This window comes from Amblyomma mixtum, chromosome 3 (genome assembly GCF_055824585.1).
Source record: "Amblyomma mixtum isolate Tamu chromosome 3, ASM5582458v1, whole genome shotgun sequence".
NCBI lineage: Eukaryota > Metazoa > Arthropoda > Arachnida > Ixodida > Ixodidae > Amblyomma > Amblyomma mixtum.
In genome coordinates this window covers 86530675-86548761 of record NC_143014.1, presented here as the reverse complement: position 1 = coordinate 86548761, position 18087 = coordinate 86530675, and the positions used below count along the sequence as shown (strand labels likewise).

Below are 18087 nucleotides of genomic sequence, written 5' to 3'. Positions count from 1 at the left end.
AAAATCTTTCTTTTAAATTTTTTTCATCGATCGTATCGAGCAGTTAAAAGTGCCATAGAAAGCAAATCGGGAACGCTTTTGACGATAGTAAAAACGTTAATCGCAAAACAAATGCAATCCTTCGACCGAAGATCTGCGGATATATTGATTGTAAAAGTGAAATCTCACAATTATGAAAAATTGCGTTCATAAACTCTTTCCCGTTCAAAAATGCTTTTTGTCCAGAACTGTTGGGCATGGCAGCGACGCCGACTACGCAATTGTACCTGGTGGCCAAAGCATCTCGTAGACTTCAAGAACAATGGTTTATAATATAATGAGAAAGTGAATCCAGTTCATGCACACAAAGAACACAGCAAATGAGTTCCTAAAAACATCAAGTCGTTTTGTGTGAATGCATTAGGGCGAGAAAAGCATAGAATTCAGCACACATAGGCAACACAAAACACACAAAATTGTATCCCTGATATTTGTAAAATTTTAAAGGAAGTAAAACTGAAGCGCATAGTACGATACAAAGGGCATCACACAACAGTAAAAAAAAAAGAGAACCCGATGCTCATTTGTCATCTTCACACCTACCTGTCTGCAGAGCACAATGTGAAGGAATGCCAACAAATGCAACCGGGTTCACTCACGCCGCACTTGTCTCAAAAGGCTCTCGAGATGTAATAGAAGGTGAGAATCACAAAGAGGCAACCATGTAACACCGAACTTATGGTGAAAATGCAAAGAGCGAGCACCCAGCAGTGCTTCTTTGACTGTTGGATGCTCCTTTTCTGCATCCTCACGATCTGGCCACGCTAGCAAGAAGTCACAAACAGGCTTCAGTAGGAGACAATAAATGCAACAAAAAGCTGTTCTGCGCGAAACATTCGCCATGAACACACAGGCCGAGAAGATGCTTTTTAATCAAAAAGAAAAGAACGCAGCAAGCACAGTTTCACTCTTAACGAAAAGCAGTCGATCGCGGCGACGACAACGCGAATGTGCGTCGCCAATTTTAGTGCTTGCAGTTGAGCGGGAAAAGTGAAAGTGAGTTTTACGCATCATGAGAACTAACCATTTTCACGTTGAGAAGTTACAATAAACAATGGTTGGTTGTTTATGGCGTTTAACGTCCCAAAGATCCTCAAGCTATGAGGGACGCCGTAGTGGAGGGCTCCGGATAATATCGACCACCTGGGTTTCTTTAAGGTTCAGTGACGTCGCACTGTACACAGGACTCTGGCATTTCGCCTCCATCTAAATGCGACCGCCGCGTCAGGGATCGAACCCGCGTCTTTCGGGTCAACAGCCGAGCCCCGTAACAACTGTGGCGCAGCGGCGGCTACAATAAATGTAGATTAAGGTGAACGCTGCAGTATCAACGATCTAGTTACGAAACTGCGTCAAGCGCTTTCGGAAGTCAGACACCTAGGCATCCTGCTACCACACCGAACCGTCGTTTAGCTTTTGCTGCTTTTATACAAGCTGCCTCTTTGTGTCCAAATTTTAGCAGAGGCAGCGACAAAACGTTCTGAATGACCGTATGCTGTCGTACTTTCTGAACATTTTCTTGAGACCCACAGCGTTTGAACCGAGCACATCTCATGCCGTAAAAAGCAGCGTAAATAACAAGCCTCAATGGCGCAGCGCTGATTAGAGCTCCGGTGATTATTTTTCACGTTTAATTCCAGTACATTGTCTTGTTTGCAACACACCCAGCTGTCATCGAACACGATGAATGAAAGAAGGTTGCATTTGCTATGGCACGACACTTAATGTTGCTGCCCCCTGCAATCCATCTCAAGCAGCTTCAATAATTGAGTGCGCTCGTTCTGGTTACCTATGCAACGACTTCTTCAGGTGCACGGGAAAATATTTACCGCGGAAATACGCGCCCGGGAATTCCGCGACATTGGCCTGCAAATCATGCCCCCCCCCCCCCCCCCCCCTCGAAAAAAAAAATTACCGCTGCTTCAGCATGAGTTCCCATTAGAGACGCAAGTCTCAGGGATTACACAAGGCAACTGTGGCTATGCTGGAAGAACCTTGCTGTTTTGCTCTTAGGTTTTTTTTGGCTCACGGCTATTCCACGTTTTTTTTTTTTATTTACAAAATACTGCGGACACTGAGTCCAAGCAGGGTGGGCGAACAAAGTCAATCAAGAGACAAAAAAAAAACGCAACATTTCAAAAAAGAACAACACAATATAGAAAAAATAATTGGTTAAAACTCTTGGGATAATGGTTTAACTAGCTCATTCCAATCTGTTATTGTGCGTGGAAAAAACGAAAACTTGTAAGTGTCTGTTCTAGCGAATATAGGGGTTAGAGAACTGGGATGGTGTTGACGAGTTTGTCTGGTTGGTGCCGGCGTTAAGTATGATGAGGGATCCAAACCAAGTTTGTTATGCAATAAAAGAGAAATAAATTCTAACCTAAGCTTTCTTCGCCGATGTTCAAGTAGTTCAATTTTATTAATCTCCATTAAAGTGGTGGGGGAGTCAGACCTTGCATATTTATTAAAGATAAACCTGACAGCTCTTCTCTGTATTCTCTCCAGATTTTTTACGTTAGATTTAGTATACGGGTCCCACACTATGCATGCATATTCGAGTTTAGGTCTAATTATTGAAGAATAACAAAGTAGCTTAATTTTAGAAGGAGCATTTTTTAGTTTATGTCTTAAGCAGCACAATTTCCTAAATGCCGCAGAGCAGATATTGTTTATGTGCAAGTTCCACGATAGATTGCTACTTATTGTTACTCCTAGGTATTTGTAGTTGGATACTTGTTGAAGAGGGAGAGAGCCTAATTTATATGTGTAGCTATGAAGTATGGTTTTTCGGGTTATCGGCATATATACACTTTTGTCAGCATTCAGAACCATGCCCCATCGGTCGCACCATTCAAAAACGTTATTCAAGGCACTGTCCAGGTCACTTTGATCCTCCTTATTTGTAACTTCTCGGTACAGAATGCAATCGTCAGCAAACAATCGAATATGCACTGGTGGGTTAACAACTTGAACAATATCATTGACATACAAAAGGAAAAGCAGAGGACCCAAAACACTTCCTTGGGGAACACCGGATGAAACTGGAAGAGAGCCCGAACGTTGTCCACCCACTTCAACAAACTGTTTGCGGTCTTTTAAGTATGCAGTAATCCATGTCACTAAAATATCAGGAATGCCAATTTCTTTCATTTTAAAAATTAGTTTATCATGAGGAACTTTATCAAATGCCTTGCTAAAATCCAAAAATATTGCATCTATTTGGCCTTTATTATCTATACAAGAAGCAAATGAATTTATTACTGTAATTAGCTGTGTTACCGTCGAGAATCCTTTTCTGAACCCGTGCTGGAAGCTAGTTAGCACGCGATTTTTTTCTAAAAATTCGTTCATACAATGTGCAACTATATGCTCTAATAGTTTACAGCACGGGGACGTCAATGATATGGGGCCTTGGCATGACGCAAGGCTAGCATGGTTAAAGGAACGGTCCTAATTTTTTCGTACCGTGCGCAATTCTAGCCAAAGATGTAGCTCGAAACTTGTGACTGCCAACATTACCGCACACTCATCGCTTCTAGCATGCATATTTTCCTAATCGGGGTCTTCTGAGAAGTTTTCGTTATTAATTGAGGTCTCATTTTGGGGCTGAAGTTTCAGCAACATTTGTTGCCTGCAGCAGCTATGGCTTGGCGATTAACTGCCTCTGTGGAGGAGCGTGCTATTTATGTTTTTATATCAATTTCAACTAACAGGGATATCTCTTAAATGATCATTTTGTTTAAAAGTGCAAATGCTCAAAATGTTTCTCTCCCGTCTTGAGAATGTAAGCGGATCGGGGTTTAAAAACACATTATGAATAAATATCGCGTGCTTCAATGCAGTAGAATACTATCTAGAAGCCACAAACAGCGCAAGAGTAACATTTTCTAGAACTGCTGTCATGACGCGTACATGTGTGATCTGTCGAGTTGTGCATATGAGAAGAGCTTATTCGAATCATCATTACTGCTGCAGATGTAACCGGTTTAATCAGCATCTGTGAGGCAGCATGACGGCACCGTAACACAGGTTCATATTACATATGTTTTAAGCAAAGTTCAAAACTGGCAGCAGCCTTGCAAGTATAATAGCGAAACCGCACGTGAAAATGTTATACCGTGGATACAGAATGAATAACCAGAAATCTCAATTTAGCTTTCGCCGCCACGTAGATGAACTTTCGAGCACCTGTTTGCATTTTGCAGCATCAAGGCTGCCAGGAAAGAAAAAGAGCGGAACGTAGAAGACAAGGAATTAATTAGTAGCTGCTTAGCATTTTCAAGAACAACTTTAATATCACCTCACATGCGCAATGTATGTGCCTGCAAGGTGCATGTCCAGGTCAGTCTCGGCCATAAAAATGTGGCTGGAATTTCCCTCTTGACAATGAGCGCTCCTGCTCTTAATGACGACTGCCCCTTCTATCTCACGCATTTAGCGACGCCACAAAGGTTCACGTAGACCGCCGAGTAACTAAATGAAAGCTCATAACTGACATTCCAAGGCTTGGATACTGTATCATCTGAGCATGGAAGACAACAGCAAGAAAAATTCTCGCCCTAAAACCCCACCACAGCGCGGTTCTGAAGTCTCCGACTTTTACAGCAATAACTAAGACCTTTCACGGAGGCTAATAACTCATTTAGACGTTCGTTAATGCCTCGCAAGCTTTTGGTGTTATTTATCTGGAAGATGTCACCCTCTGTTTTCTCATTATAACACCCGCGGTTGTGCCAAGCGGGAGTTGAAGATATTTTGCTGCTCGCGTTCGACGAAATGCATTAGGCAAGTATGACGTTCGTTAAAAAGTAATGAAGAAGTAAATGGCACTTTGAGTGTCAAGTGCGAATGAGCTTACGAAAACGCGCTTTACACGTATGTGATTTATCGCGCTCTCTGGCATTTTAAGTTTTTCCAACTTGGAGCCATCCCTAACTACATGTTCAAAAGCTGCGGAACAGTGCTTCAACAAAGCAAGATGCATGGCACGCACTCATGTTCAGACAGCGATATAACGGCTGAAGGCCAACGGTCGTGGAATGCAGTACTTTATGTGAGCCCCAGGCTGTCCATCAAAACGAACGGTTCGATACACACTCGAAGCACAGGCTCACTGTGTATGGTATTTCGCGTGTCTCAAAATTACCTTCGGGAGAACCTACACCCTGCCAGGGGCGCTTATTTTTGCCGGTCGGATTCTGCCTAGGGAAAGCACCAACAGGAACGACCCCGTGCACTTCGTGTACTGCGTAGACCTTGTATGCGGCAAAGCTTTTCTTCCCGGTATTATTGACAGCATTGTATAAACACAGGTTGGTGCGTGATAATGGTGTCATGACTTTCATCACCCAACTTCTTTACCCAGTGCACCTCTGTATGTGCTTCCTGAAAGCACGTGAGGTTCGGGACCGAAAGGGGCCACCGTGCACTCGCACTGTACACGGGTCAGCAACGTCAGTGGGGGGCAGGGAGGAAAATTTAAAGTTTCTGTGTACATATAAAGGAACCACATCTAATCAACGTCGTCAAGCGCGCAGAGAAAGAAATAAAACAGCGAAATAATACAAAAGTTTAGTTAAATCCCACGTGAGGAAGAGCCGAACAGCAGAATCAAGGATACACCCAGGTGAATAATACTAACGTTCGCGGCTCCGTTGGAAAGTGGTTCTAGGAAACGAAGAAAGCGTAGTAAAAATAACGCAAGAAGACGCACGTGCCTAAGTAAACAACAAAAAGTGAGAGGTTTAGGCAGCGCGCAGTTTGGCAACAGAGAGAGCTTAAACAACGCCAAATGATGAATATGCCCATAGTATCACTAAATTAATGGATCAGAGGGAAACAAAAGGTTTCCATATCTGTAGCTCGATCTGCTGACACCCCGATAACTAGCTCTCTCTGTAACGTCGGCAGCGAGAAACTAAGGCTTTTGCTCTCCGTGGGCATGAAAGCCAACCACTCATTGAGCGAATCCTGTTCGCGTTTAAATCGCTGCTTGTCTTGGTCGCTTGAACTTTAGCCAGGCATAAGGGTCGGTGCTAATGCTTTTAACGTGATGGAGACAAGCTTCTAATGTCAAGTGATGCGGGGCTTGCTGCCCGGTGACTAAAGGTCACAGCCTTATAGAAAACCGCAACTTCAAAAGAGCAGTGCAGACAGTCATAGTTTTCCAAACTACATGAGATGAGCAGGTCACGGAACAGACCACCTTGCTTCTGCTGGCGTTCAGAAATCGCTGCAGCTTTAATTATTGAGTTCCGTGTCTCCTAACCCGTGAAGCACTTGCACGCGTGTGCTGCTGTCAATTATAGTTGAGAGCTCTAAGAAATCAATTGGTAGGCAACTTCATTTTTCTTTTTAAGTACTTCGAAGGCCTTAAATCAAGCTAAATTACGATGATAGCTACGCTCCTGCGACATTAAGAAAAATGTAGTTATTAATAGAGGTAATCGTCATCCAAGTATAACAAACTGTTTTTAAGCGTTCCAACACAAAATACATCACTCTAAGAGGCCATATCAAGCAACGGATCTATAGGGTGCAGAGCATTGGTCAGAGTTCGCCTACCCTACCGACTGGCTGTCAGACGCATGAAGCCGGCATGTCGGTCTTGGGAGTAAACGAGCTCTGCCCAGACGCTCACATCGGGGTCCCCTATTCCCACGCTTTCGATGGTTCACACCGGGTAACTCCCAGATAAGCAACTGTAGAAAGCGCGAGCTTCAGTCTTGATCAGTCCCCGTTTGACTTTGCTGCTCGGTTCCTTTTCTCGCGGCTGTCATTTCATGGCCTGCGTACACAGTGCGAAAATGGAAAGGGCACTGACCGTCGCTTGCGGCGTATGAGTTACACCACGAGTGTCTTGGGTTACATTGCTTTCTAATATCCACTACATGCTGCGTCTGACCCGTTACCTGTATTTACAAAGCTTTTTGGCACCACGTGTCGGAAACACACGATAACTTGGGCAGAAAACGCATTAACCGCGCTCGTTCTTTTCAAGTTACGCGTCATGCGGCTTCTGAGACATTATTGAAAGGAAACATGTCGCATCACGGCTTCAGGTCGGAAAAATTTTCCTTCGATACTCGGCCAAACGTTAATAAATATCAGTAATGGAATTTTTTTACCTATTTCCAGAAATATATAAACCATCGGACGTCCCACGTGACCGTTTCCTTCCCTCGGCAGCAACCGCTTTGTGTCCAGTGGGGCGAATAAAGAAGTCGTGGTATGCCGATGCTTGAACCTTGTTTACCTTAGCATGTTTTTTTTTAGCTGTCATGAATTACCAACTATTGGCCGATCAGCTAAGCTGTAAGCATGGTTCTGAAGGGAAATTTGAAATGCACGCTATGACCTCGAAAATAAAAAGCCTTTTGAAGCCGGCGATCTTAAGCACCGCCGCTCGGAAAATCACGAGCCAGTGACGCATGACCGCTGTGGTGTGACAGCACTCGAATTTTACAGTCTCTACTGAAACGTGCACTGCCCGCTAACTACAGCGGTGAAACAGAGTTCTGCTGACACTTGCCACACAAAAACTATACAGCATCGAAGTTTTATACCTGCGAGCAAGGAGGAGAACGAAATAATTGAAGAAGAGCAGACAACGGTTTCGCAGTATTATATGGCAGCTTCCGGAGCGAAGAGACTCACTCTCATTTCTCCTCTTCGAGCATGTCTCCAGTAAATACAGTTAGTTGATATAATAATTTAGCTTCTCAGCTGCTTTAAGAAATACTGATACAAATTCGTTGCACGCAGAAGGCAATACAGTTCCAAAGTCGGGAATTGTAAAAACTCGTAAATGTGCTCATTACGGAACCGCTTTTCTTCCCAACGCACACGGCATCCAGATTTGAGAGGGCGGAATTGAAGCTGCAGCCAGGGGACAATTCAGGCTCAAAGAAAATTAAAAGGAGTACGGCTGACTGAAAGCAGAAAACAGCCTTATACCGACGTTCATGAAAGCATTGCGTTCACTCGGATTAAATGGGGTGTAAAGCGAAACTGTCGTCACGAGCGTCATAAGGCATTTCATGCCTTGGTTTACAATGCTCCAGCACATTCGTTGCCTTAGTGACGGAGTCCCGTTGAGCTCATGTTGACGTAGGAATTAAAATAAATGGACGCCTATCGCCCAAGGAACGATTTCGCAAGCTAAGCCGAGGCAAGTGTCGCTTTGATGCGTGCGTACTTAAGAGTGACGGGATTTGAAAGCTTGCTTAACCGTGTAAAGTCGGCTCAGATCGCACCATCACCGAAGTTGAGAACATAATAAAGCTTTAAATAGCGTTCTTTTGTCCTGACCATGACTGCACGTGGAGGGAAGAAATAAAAGAAAAGAAACGAGGCTGTCAGCTCGGTAGGAACTAAGAGAACAGGTTGCTTTCGTGGTTTACGCGCGTCGCTGCGCATAGAGAACAAAAACAGCCTGTTCGACGCTATACGAGCCGCAGTTTCAACACTGCAGTCAAACAAAACAGCGAATGTTTTGCTTTTCCTCTCTTCCGGCGAGGGCTTACGGTTCGCCACACCTGACGCACGCTCCCCGCAAGCAGCTACGACGCGGTGACAAGTGTTCGTATCATTCACGGGCACAAAAAAGAAAAAAAAAGAGGGAGAGAGTGGGGAGGGGGGGAAGAAGAAGGTTGCGGCCTGAGATGAGAGCTGGCTGGAGAAGCCCCACAGCTGATCGGCTTACTTACGCCTCGTGGACTGAGGTGGCGCGCTGTCAGAAGCGTGGAAGTTAGTCCGGCCGAGGTGCTGGGCCGATGCACACGTGGCAGAGAAACGCGCTCTGTTTGGGTCACAATCCGTCGTCCGACGGCCAGCCGAGCACGCGCCGCGCCGAGACCAAAACCAAAACTGCACAGTGTTGTCGCGGGCGGCCTTGCGAGGCGCCGGAGAGCGCCGTCCGGCGGAGGAGTGGCGGCTGCTCGGGCGCGTGGCGTCGTCGCCGCGTGCCGCGCTTGTGGCGCGCGCGCCGTTGTCTTGGGAGGCAGAGCCCGGGACGTGCAGCCGGCGGCGAGGGGAATAGCTGAGGCACAGCTGCTGATGCCGGGTGAGACAGGCCTCGCCGCCCTGTGTCAGTGAGAGACTCCTCGAGCACCGGGCGACACGTGCGCGCGATCGGGGAAGTTGGCCGCTCGCAGGCGCGACTCTTCTCGTCGATCGCCGGGGGGTGAGTGCGTGCGCCGCGCGGCCTAGCGTCGCGGGGGCGCTCCGGTCCGCACGCGCTGCGCAGGCGCGCTGCGCTCGCCCGCGCATTTCATTAACACGGAACGGGGTGGGCGGGCTGCTCTGCATAATCACCGCTGGCCGGATTTAATTAGGACCCGCCGCGTTGTCTGCCGGACGGAGAAATTTTGCCACAACCCGTACACGTCGCTGCCGGAACGCGAGTCATCCAGCTCGTGTGCGGACTCGGCCCCGACAGCAGCGCACGCGTATTTAATGCGCTCAATAAAGCAAAATAAAAAGCGGAAGAAAATTTTTGGCATGTGAAGTTTGGTCCGGTACTGCCTTCATTACGGCTTATCTCTGTCTGCTTTATCTGAAAACGCATGACTTAGATGTTAAGAGGTAAAATAAAAATAAAAACAGGAAATCACAGATCGATTGTCACAAATGAGAAAACGTTTCGTTTTTGTGATTTTGGCTTTGCGTTTCACGCACTCGCATTTTTGTTCTAGCTTTGTCTTTCATGCCGCTAATCAACTTGTACAGTGTCAAAAATAGCCCATACCTATCGAAACAGTGCAGCGTTGTGCCAGTTCCCACTAGCACCTGGCTAGTCCGGGGCCACATTCACAAAGCTGGCCCGATGTAAAAACGACCGGTAATTGGCTGATGTAACAGCACCGGTCAATCAAGAGCCGTTGGAACGTTTGGCCACCACTGCAAACCCGGTATGCGATTAACCGACGCCCGCTTTAGCATCTACAACGCTGCACGGTTTCAGAGTTACTGAGGTTGTGCATTTCTCTGCCACAAGTGATCTTATGACATCCGGAAGTTAGAATAGAGGCATAGTGGTGGCTATTGGAGCTTTCCAGTCTTTGCGGATGAGATCTCGCGAACGTGCGTTCTTCAAGACAGTAGTGTTTTATGCTGCATGCAGCGGTATGACTATAACGGAGCCCATTCGTGTCAAGAAATCTTAGGAATTTTAGTTTGGGTCGTTAACTTTGCTTCTGCAAGTGTTCATGAGGCAAGACGAAAGTCATGCGTCATGGACTCACTGCGTGTTTCTTTGTATGGCACAGCGTGCAACTGGACACCCCGTACCAGAGATATGTTACGGCTCTCAAGCTCTCTACTAAATATGCAACATTTAGCGGCGTGAAATGTCCTCTCTGCTAAACCAACAACACAAAAATTCCTATGCATGATTTTACGCCGATGATTGTTTTCAAGCTCCCAGCCTTTTTCTGACATCATCATTTCTGTGCGGCTGTTGGCCATTGACCTTCCCCAGCAGAAACAACCAAATATTGCGCCTGAAGATGGCGCCAGGGGCGTGGTATGGTATAGCTGCTTCGGCTTTGGAAGTGATGAAAAAGCGGTTGCACTTCATTCTATCCAAAAATATTCGACTCATATAACTGAGTTGTACCTAGCGTCACAGGTGTCATTATGGATTGCGTAACATAGCTTCCACAGTGCAGACCGGAGGAGATGGCTATGAGCGGACGAGAAAAACGGTCATGTTTTTTCCACTCTTCTGGCTCAAACACGGCGGCCGCAATGCCTTCTGTGCAATCTATGTATAATAATGATTATGCATTCGAATGAGAGCTATTATTTCAAGACGAGGTTTGCAAACCTTCGTAGTCCTAATTCAGGGCTCGATATTTTTGCCCTCGGAACTCTACAGATTCCGAAACATTTGTTTCCGCTGCGCCTTCTTTTGTGGCAGTTGTTTTGGTTTCAAAGGTACATAAGTACACTCCTAAGAACGTATGGTGGACTGCGATGCAGTCGTCGTGGTTTGTTTTCCCTGAGATGATTTATTGAGGCCAGAGGAGGCTGCCTTCTGGCCTCAGAAGTGGCGCAGAAGGGGCGCCTTTGGCAAAAAAGAAAGAGAAGAAAAATTACCTAGGTGCGTGCTTTCGCTTGTTGAACCGGTAGTCGTGTTGCCTGCGACAACTCCAGAAATGTTTCCGTTGTTTCCTATGTGATTGCGCCAGTGGTGTCTCATCTATTTACCCCTTTTCGTACTCTTTTGTCGTATCGCGAAGACAGATGATTTAGAGTACGTAGTCGGCCGTTTCAACGAAGTGTAGAGCTGCGAGCCAATATTTTACGTACGTGAACCTGCACAAATTCACCAGTCTCTGGTGGTCTTAGATGCCTTAGAGGGTTAGAGGGTCGACTCTCCAAGCCCGGTGAAGTGCTTCTTTCTGCAATATAACAGTTGAATTCCGCCATTTATTCTTTCTTCACGAAAATGACAACAATAATCTGCTGTGCAACAGCACAAATTGCATCTGAACTCATAGCGCAGGTACACTATGAGGGATTTACGTGCCTAAGCTTTGTTCTAGCAAGTACTGAATCAGTACGCATTACTGAGCGCGGCATCCAAGTCCTGTGTGAGCGCAAACTGGAACTGGTCAATAGTTTGCCGAAACGGTGAAGTGACAGTTTTCGAAACAACGCCTTAATATGTGTTGAAAGATGATCGGATTTTCATGGTCTAATCACGGACGCAGTATTTTTGTCAAAGGCCAGACAACTGAAACTTAAAAATAATGCTTATTCAAGGCTAAAAATACGCTCTTAAAAGAGATGAAGACGGAACACGCACGACGGGACAGGCTCAGCTCTGAAGCTCACATTGAATGACGTGATTGGTTACCATATACAAGAACTGTTCAGGCTTAGTTCACCGACATACCCCGCTGTCATGGAGGCTGGCAGGACGAACGCTTGAGGAACGGCAGCGGTTTTTCTTTTGAAGGGTGACAAAAGTTGTGCTAGATGAAGTTGCTACCCAAAAAAACGGGCCAATGTTCTAAGAAATCGTATAGTTCGTCAGTATGCAGCCCTGAATTTGGAATGTTGCACACGCATTGGCTATCACTTACTTCTAGTGATGAAGAAACATTGCCAGGACAATCTTAGAAGCCATCACATGCTGATTGTGTTTGCATAAAGAAAACGTACTGAAGAACGCATAATAAGGCGTCACAGTGCTGTGAGGTCATCGATCTTTTGTGACACAGTTAAGACATATAGCGTTGCCACTTGCAAAATATGAAAAAGTTATGCTCCTGATATGAAATTACAAACGCTTTTTTCAATCTCCCTTGCTATCTAATGGCACCGTTATTCCTGATTCTAAACCAGTCCACCAAATATGTTTTATAAGTTCTGAACGTATGCAGGTCAATTGCTGGGTTCGTTATGTTCACGAACATAACTTTCGTAAAAATATTGACAGCTGCGCACAGCGCTATTTTATTAAGTGGAGGAAAGCAGGACTGGTTCAATTATGAAGTCGTAAGAGCTACAATACATTCTACTTAATTACCAAAACAATGAATTAAAGAAACATCCCCCTCGAGAATCATAAACAGCGAGCTAAATGCCACAAACGATATGTATCGGCAGAACTTTTCAAAAAGCGCATGTCAGAACGATTAGCTTAACGTTCAGAAGGAATAGCGCATTCCACGTGTTTCATCCCCAGAAGGAAGACAAATTAATCAGGACACATTTTCAGCTCGTTCTTGACAAGGTGCGAGCGGTTATTCGCAAACTCCAGAAGATAATGAGTACTTCGTATCTTATGCAATTTTATTTCATTTTATTTCTTTAAAGATCCGATGACGGGTGTTACATAAGGGGTGGGGAGGGGTGGGGACAAACAAATTCCGTCAGTCTGATTTTTTTCCCGAAATAACAAAAAAAAGCCTTGTAGTTTTCTGGAAAGAACTATTCGCTGGGCAAGTGCTCATGTTTGAGAAATATGAGGGACGCTCGACACGTTTTGCCTCTTGGGCTATAACTTTTATAAAAATTTTTGATTTTGAAATGTCAAATTTAAGTCGGCTTCCCACGAAAGCCTGCTTTCCCACGAGCACATCATTTCTCTGCGTCGCCAGCGTCGACGCACATACACCAGTGGAGTTCAGGCATGCCGATAAAGAAGAATCAGCCCCCATAAAAATGGTCTATAGACAGCCTATAGACATCTTATAGACTATTGCCTTCCTATAGATATTTCTTTCTATTTATTCATAGTCTATAGACTGCATATAGAAAAAAGTCTCTAGGATATGTCTATAGGATATGTCTATAGAGAGTCTATAGAGAGTCTATAGACTTTACAGACAGAAGTATATGGGCAGTCTATAAACTATATGGACAGTCTATGGACTGTCTAAAAATTTTGTAAGGGAGAGCTGATGCTTTCTTGCCTCACGCACCTTAGAGCTCGGACATAGCGCCATCAGACGTAGGGCGTTTTACTCAGCTGATGGAGCGTTTGAAGTGTGATGTTACATTCATTCGAACGTAACACGAACAGACCCCTAATGTAATATGTCGTTGGTATTGTCAACTGCCAGACGTCATGCAGACGTCAAGTCCTTGCGGCGGGGGTACACTGCCGCTGGTGGTAACTAAATAGAAAGTGATGTGCTCTTGGAAGGAGAATATTCCAAATGTTCATTCCAATTTAACATCTTTAACACCCCACCCTTAAATAAAAGAGTTGCCGTTAAAAAAAAATGGATGCCCTCGCAGTTGTCGGAATGTCGCTCATGCAGTTTTCTACATTGCGCTAAAGCATCCAATTCTTGGCATTTCTTAATGTCGTCTCTTTCTACGATGACAGGACAGCTCTGCTCATATAGCTGTATCTGAACCGCAATGACGCAAGAGCTAGCATATTCTTCGCTGGTAATAGGCAGGTGTTTGCCAGCCTTTGAGCATGATTCAACAACCCACGGTGTATGGTATTTTGAGATCAAAACGCCGACTTTCGGTGATAGTATTGTGCAATAAATAATGAGGATTTTACCATCACACGAGAAGAGGCAGGATCGATGTTCTAGGCATTTCACACTTCTGTTAGTTGTTAATGAGCAAACATCTGCATAATCCAAATGTTGATCCTTTAACGGCTTAATCCTCCGAATAGTGTTACATACTGCTGCAGGAGCTTTGTGAGAAATTAATGCTGACTATACAGAGAGCCGTTCTTGAAGTCACGAAGCGGCGAAAAATTGTTCTTTAGGGTGGCAGCCACAGAATCACATTTGGTTGCACTGATCTCAATGGCTGTGGCTGTAAGCCGTAATCAATCAATCAATCAATCAATCAATCAATCAATCAATCAATCAATCAATCAATCAATCAATCAATCAATCAATCAATCAATCAATCAATCAATCAATCAATCAATCAATCAATCAATCAATCAATCAATCAATCAATCAATCAATCAATCAATCAATCAAAGCTGTGAAAATTTGTTCTTTAGTGTGGCAGTCACAGAATCCCATTTAGTTGCACTGATCTCAATGGCTGTGAGCCGCAATCAATCAATCAATCAATCAGTCAATCAATCAATCAATCAAAGCTGTGAAAAATTGTTCTTTAGGGTGGCAGCCACAGAATCACATTTGGTTGCACTGATCTCAATGGCTGTGGCTGTAAGCCGTAATCAATCTATCAATCAATCAATCAATCAATCAATCAATCAATCAATCAATCAATCATGGAGTATGGTGATGTTTTTTTCCTTTACTTAACCTTTTCGAGGCAATGTACTGCACTGTATATGAACGTGACAAGTATTACGGTATTGCCCATGAGCTGAAGTGCAGAGAGCGTGCGTTCAGGTGCCGTTCATGCTAGGCTTTTTAAAGATCACATGAGCAGCAACGCAACGATAACCCCAATAAACAAAAATAAAATCCCTTGCTGAAGGTGACATTAGCGCCGCCAGTTTTGTAAATTTCACCGCCGGGCCTAATCGTCCCAAACATTGTAACTGAAAACCGCTTTGGTGTACAGCCGAATACACACATTTTTGTAAACATTCACCGATACTGCATTGGTCACTTATTGGCTGAAGTGAAGGACATAGAAAAACATTGTGAGCCGTCCAGGACAGATTCAACGGCAAGTGTGACATGGCATTGAGGAGGCGGAGTTTTATTCCTTCTGGTGTTACATTTACCCTGCTACGAGCCATGCATTCAGATATCGTGCAGTTTTTTTTTTTTTAAAGCCCCAAGGCGAAGTTTGTCACCGCTCTTTAACTCATCTCACACGTGCTCACAGAACTTGCTCGTTTCCCACTTTCATACATGCCCATTGCTTCCAGAGGGCGCCGTTTAATTGAACTCCTGCCCGGGTTGCTTTAAACATCTCAATCGCACCGTCAGGCAGCCTGGAAAGGAAAGGGCGTTGAATCCGGCCATCTGCGCCTGCCACTGCCTAAAGACGTCCTCGTGCGGGTCAGGGGTAAACGCCCTTTTTCACCTGGCGTCGATCTCAATCGGAGCACCGCGGAAGCGCCGAGGAGCGAAACAATGCTCTCAACACAATGCGCGGAACTTGAGTTGCGCATTGGGCCTCTCCTTTCGTTCCCTCCAGGTAGCGCGGCGCCACGGCAGGGCTCCGCGAACGGCGAAAGCAAAGAGGAATCAAGCCGCAGCCGTGTTTAGGCCGCCACGAGCGATCGCGCTGTGCGCTAATTGCGCAGCCTGCCGCACGTTGTCGCGCGTCCGCCACAGCCCCGCGGCGCGCCGACAGGAAAGAGGGAAACAGGCGCGAAACGAAAAATAAGGAATCATCGTCTCGCCGCTCATATCGAGGGAAACGACCTTCTTTGCTTTTTTCATCCGTCCGCGCGAGAAGGGTAAAAAGAAAGCGCGAGCTGTTTGTTTACCAGCGGTGCGCACTTTTTATCCGCCGCGCACATGTACGCCTGCGTCTCTCGAATCCGGTGATCGCCGTTTGTCCATTGTATCACCGCCGCCATCCATCTTGCTGCCATCCGATTTCTCCCCGACAAAAAGAACTACAGAGGACTGGACGGAAGGAGGGCGAGGGGGTGACGCGAGGAGGAGCGCTCCTCCGGCCGCGCACTTGCGCCCGCAGCTGCGCCGCCGAACCCCGCGGCTGCGGCTGCTGGCGCGCGGCGACCCCTCGCGTGACCCGATTAATTACGCCAACGACACGTCCCGCGTCGTCCGCCTCGCCGTTGTTTTCGAAAAAAGAGACTGCGCTTGCCGCCGCGGCCTCGCCAGCGAGCACGTGCGTACGCCAGCCCAGCGCCGCGGCCGCCGCGCCACAAGTGCGCGCGCGCTGGGCGGACAGTGTGTGCTCAACTGAGCCTTGACGTTAAGCGATCGAACGCCAGAAACAGTGACCATTCACGCTGCCGCCTGGAACGCTGGCTTGTTGATACGATCGTTTGTTTCTTGCTGCACTCAGAAACTTCCCGATCTCGTTCTCTAATTTGGATCTCTAATGTATCCCTCTTCTTTACTTTTTGTTATTTTCCAAACGGCCTGCGTCCAGCCCCCAATGGGAAGAAAGGTTCAGGTTTCGGAGTCTGAGGGGCTGCCTGAGAGCAGAGATTGCTTGTAATGCGTAATTTCTCTGCAAAGCTTTGCAGATGAACCCGCCTATCTTAGCTATGGGTCGTAGAGCGCACCATGTAACTTCACGTGATCACATGTTAAGCTGAAAGGATGTGGATATTTAGATTGCACGACGGATTTTCACTCGGAGATAGCACACAGTGATCTAGTAAGAAGACAGGATGTGTATCTGGCGTTTTCAGCTAAGAACTAGCTGTAGGAAGAGATTTAGAGGCGCCTTAGACTCTCCCAGTTTAATATAAACCACCCGCTGTTCCTTAATAGCCAGTTGCATACCACTGTCGGCAACATTCGCACTCACCTCCCGAGATAATGTGATTTGCATGAAATGCTTTGATGATCTGTACATTGTGTCCAGTGCTGCCGGTGCCTCTTGGACAGAATGAACCATTACAACATAGCTGCGGCATCACACCAAATTACTCGAAATATATCGTGGAATATTTGAGCCCCAACGCACGGATTTGAAATTTGTGTTCGCTTTGTAAAGGTGTTTTGTGACAGCGCTAATTACTTCGAAAGCATATAAGAGTCCGGTAGCACTTCACAACCATTCAGTTCAAAAATAGTTTTTGCCAAAAGTAACCGTGTAGCGGTGATTTGTTTCTTAGCTGCTCATCCAAGCACTTGTGGCAGCCCTTAAGCTCTGAATCGGTTTAAAGTAAGGTGAACCCCTGTCCTCATGTTATGACGCTTTCTGTCTTTAGGGGTGCCGTAGAGGCTCCGTAATACGGTTGAGAAGCAAAAACCAGCTGCTCGGTTACTTTTGGCAAAGGGGGTACATTAAAAGCAGCAGAGTTCCGTCTGAAACAGCATTTTGTGTAACAAAATTACACAGTCGTAAATTGTGGAGCTTGTATTCGCTAAGTGGCGGAAAATGCAGCGCGAAATAACGTGGACAAAACGGAACACACAATACAGGAAGAGGGCCGTTCACGTTGCTTTCCCTCCTGTCCGCGTTCCTTCGCGCTGTGTTTTCTGTCAATTAGCAATGCACCAACTAGCCCACACAAAAGTCCTGACTTATTGTATTCGCTGAGCCAAAAAATGTGAATTTGCTATTGCACAGTCATCAAGAGCACCTCGCCCACACTCCGCAAGAACGCGCTGAAACGTCACTGTAGGGTTCCGTTACCTTTCGTTAACATTGCGGGCAATGGTGACATGCTCGAGTTCGAGCCAAAATTTCTGTTTGTACTTCCATATAATTGCGTAACCAGGACTGATGAGAGCGGAACTGAAGTCCATGACGGCTGTTAAACGCGTTTGAAGCTTTGCCGTGTGCTGCTCCGGTAACTGATGGTTGTCATGCTTGCGTGTCAGGTTGTGACAGTGATGCACCTTTTACGCGGCCACCATTTACGATTTTCCTCTTCTTTTTTTGCTTTGTTTACATGGACATTAAAGGAGGCGTTGG

The 18087-nt window shown here is 45.9% G+C and overlaps 2 protein-coding genes across 17 annotated transcripts in view; one reads left to right on the top strand and one right to left on the bottom strand.

Moving 5' to 3' along the window:
- The window catches only part of zfh2 (Zn finger homeodomain 2), a 339472-nt gene extending 330263 nt beyond the window's left edge, over nt 1-9209 (bottom strand). For all 5 annotated transcript variants that reach the window (XM_089579993.1, XM_089579997.1, XM_089579998.1 and 2 more), the window contains exon 1: nt 8751-9209. The gene's annotated coding sequence lies outside the window, so the exon portion shown is untranslated. The remainder of the gene's footprint in view (nt 1-8750) is intronic.
- Nucleotides 1-18087, top strand: part of LOC149350833 (thiamine-triphosphatase-like) — a 663235-nt gene that overhangs the window by 284761 nt on the left and 360387 nt on the right. The window contains exon 1 of one of the 12 annotated variants that reach the window (XM_089580004.1): nt 8951-9226. The exons of 9 other annotated variants lie outside the window; for them this stretch is intronic. The gene's annotated coding sequence lies outside the window, so the exon portion shown is untranslated. Of the gene's footprint in view, nt 1-8950; nt 9227-18087 lie in introns of those variants that run through there. 2 more of the 12 variants (XM_089580008.1, XM_089580014.1) reach the window with 2 other exon arrangements.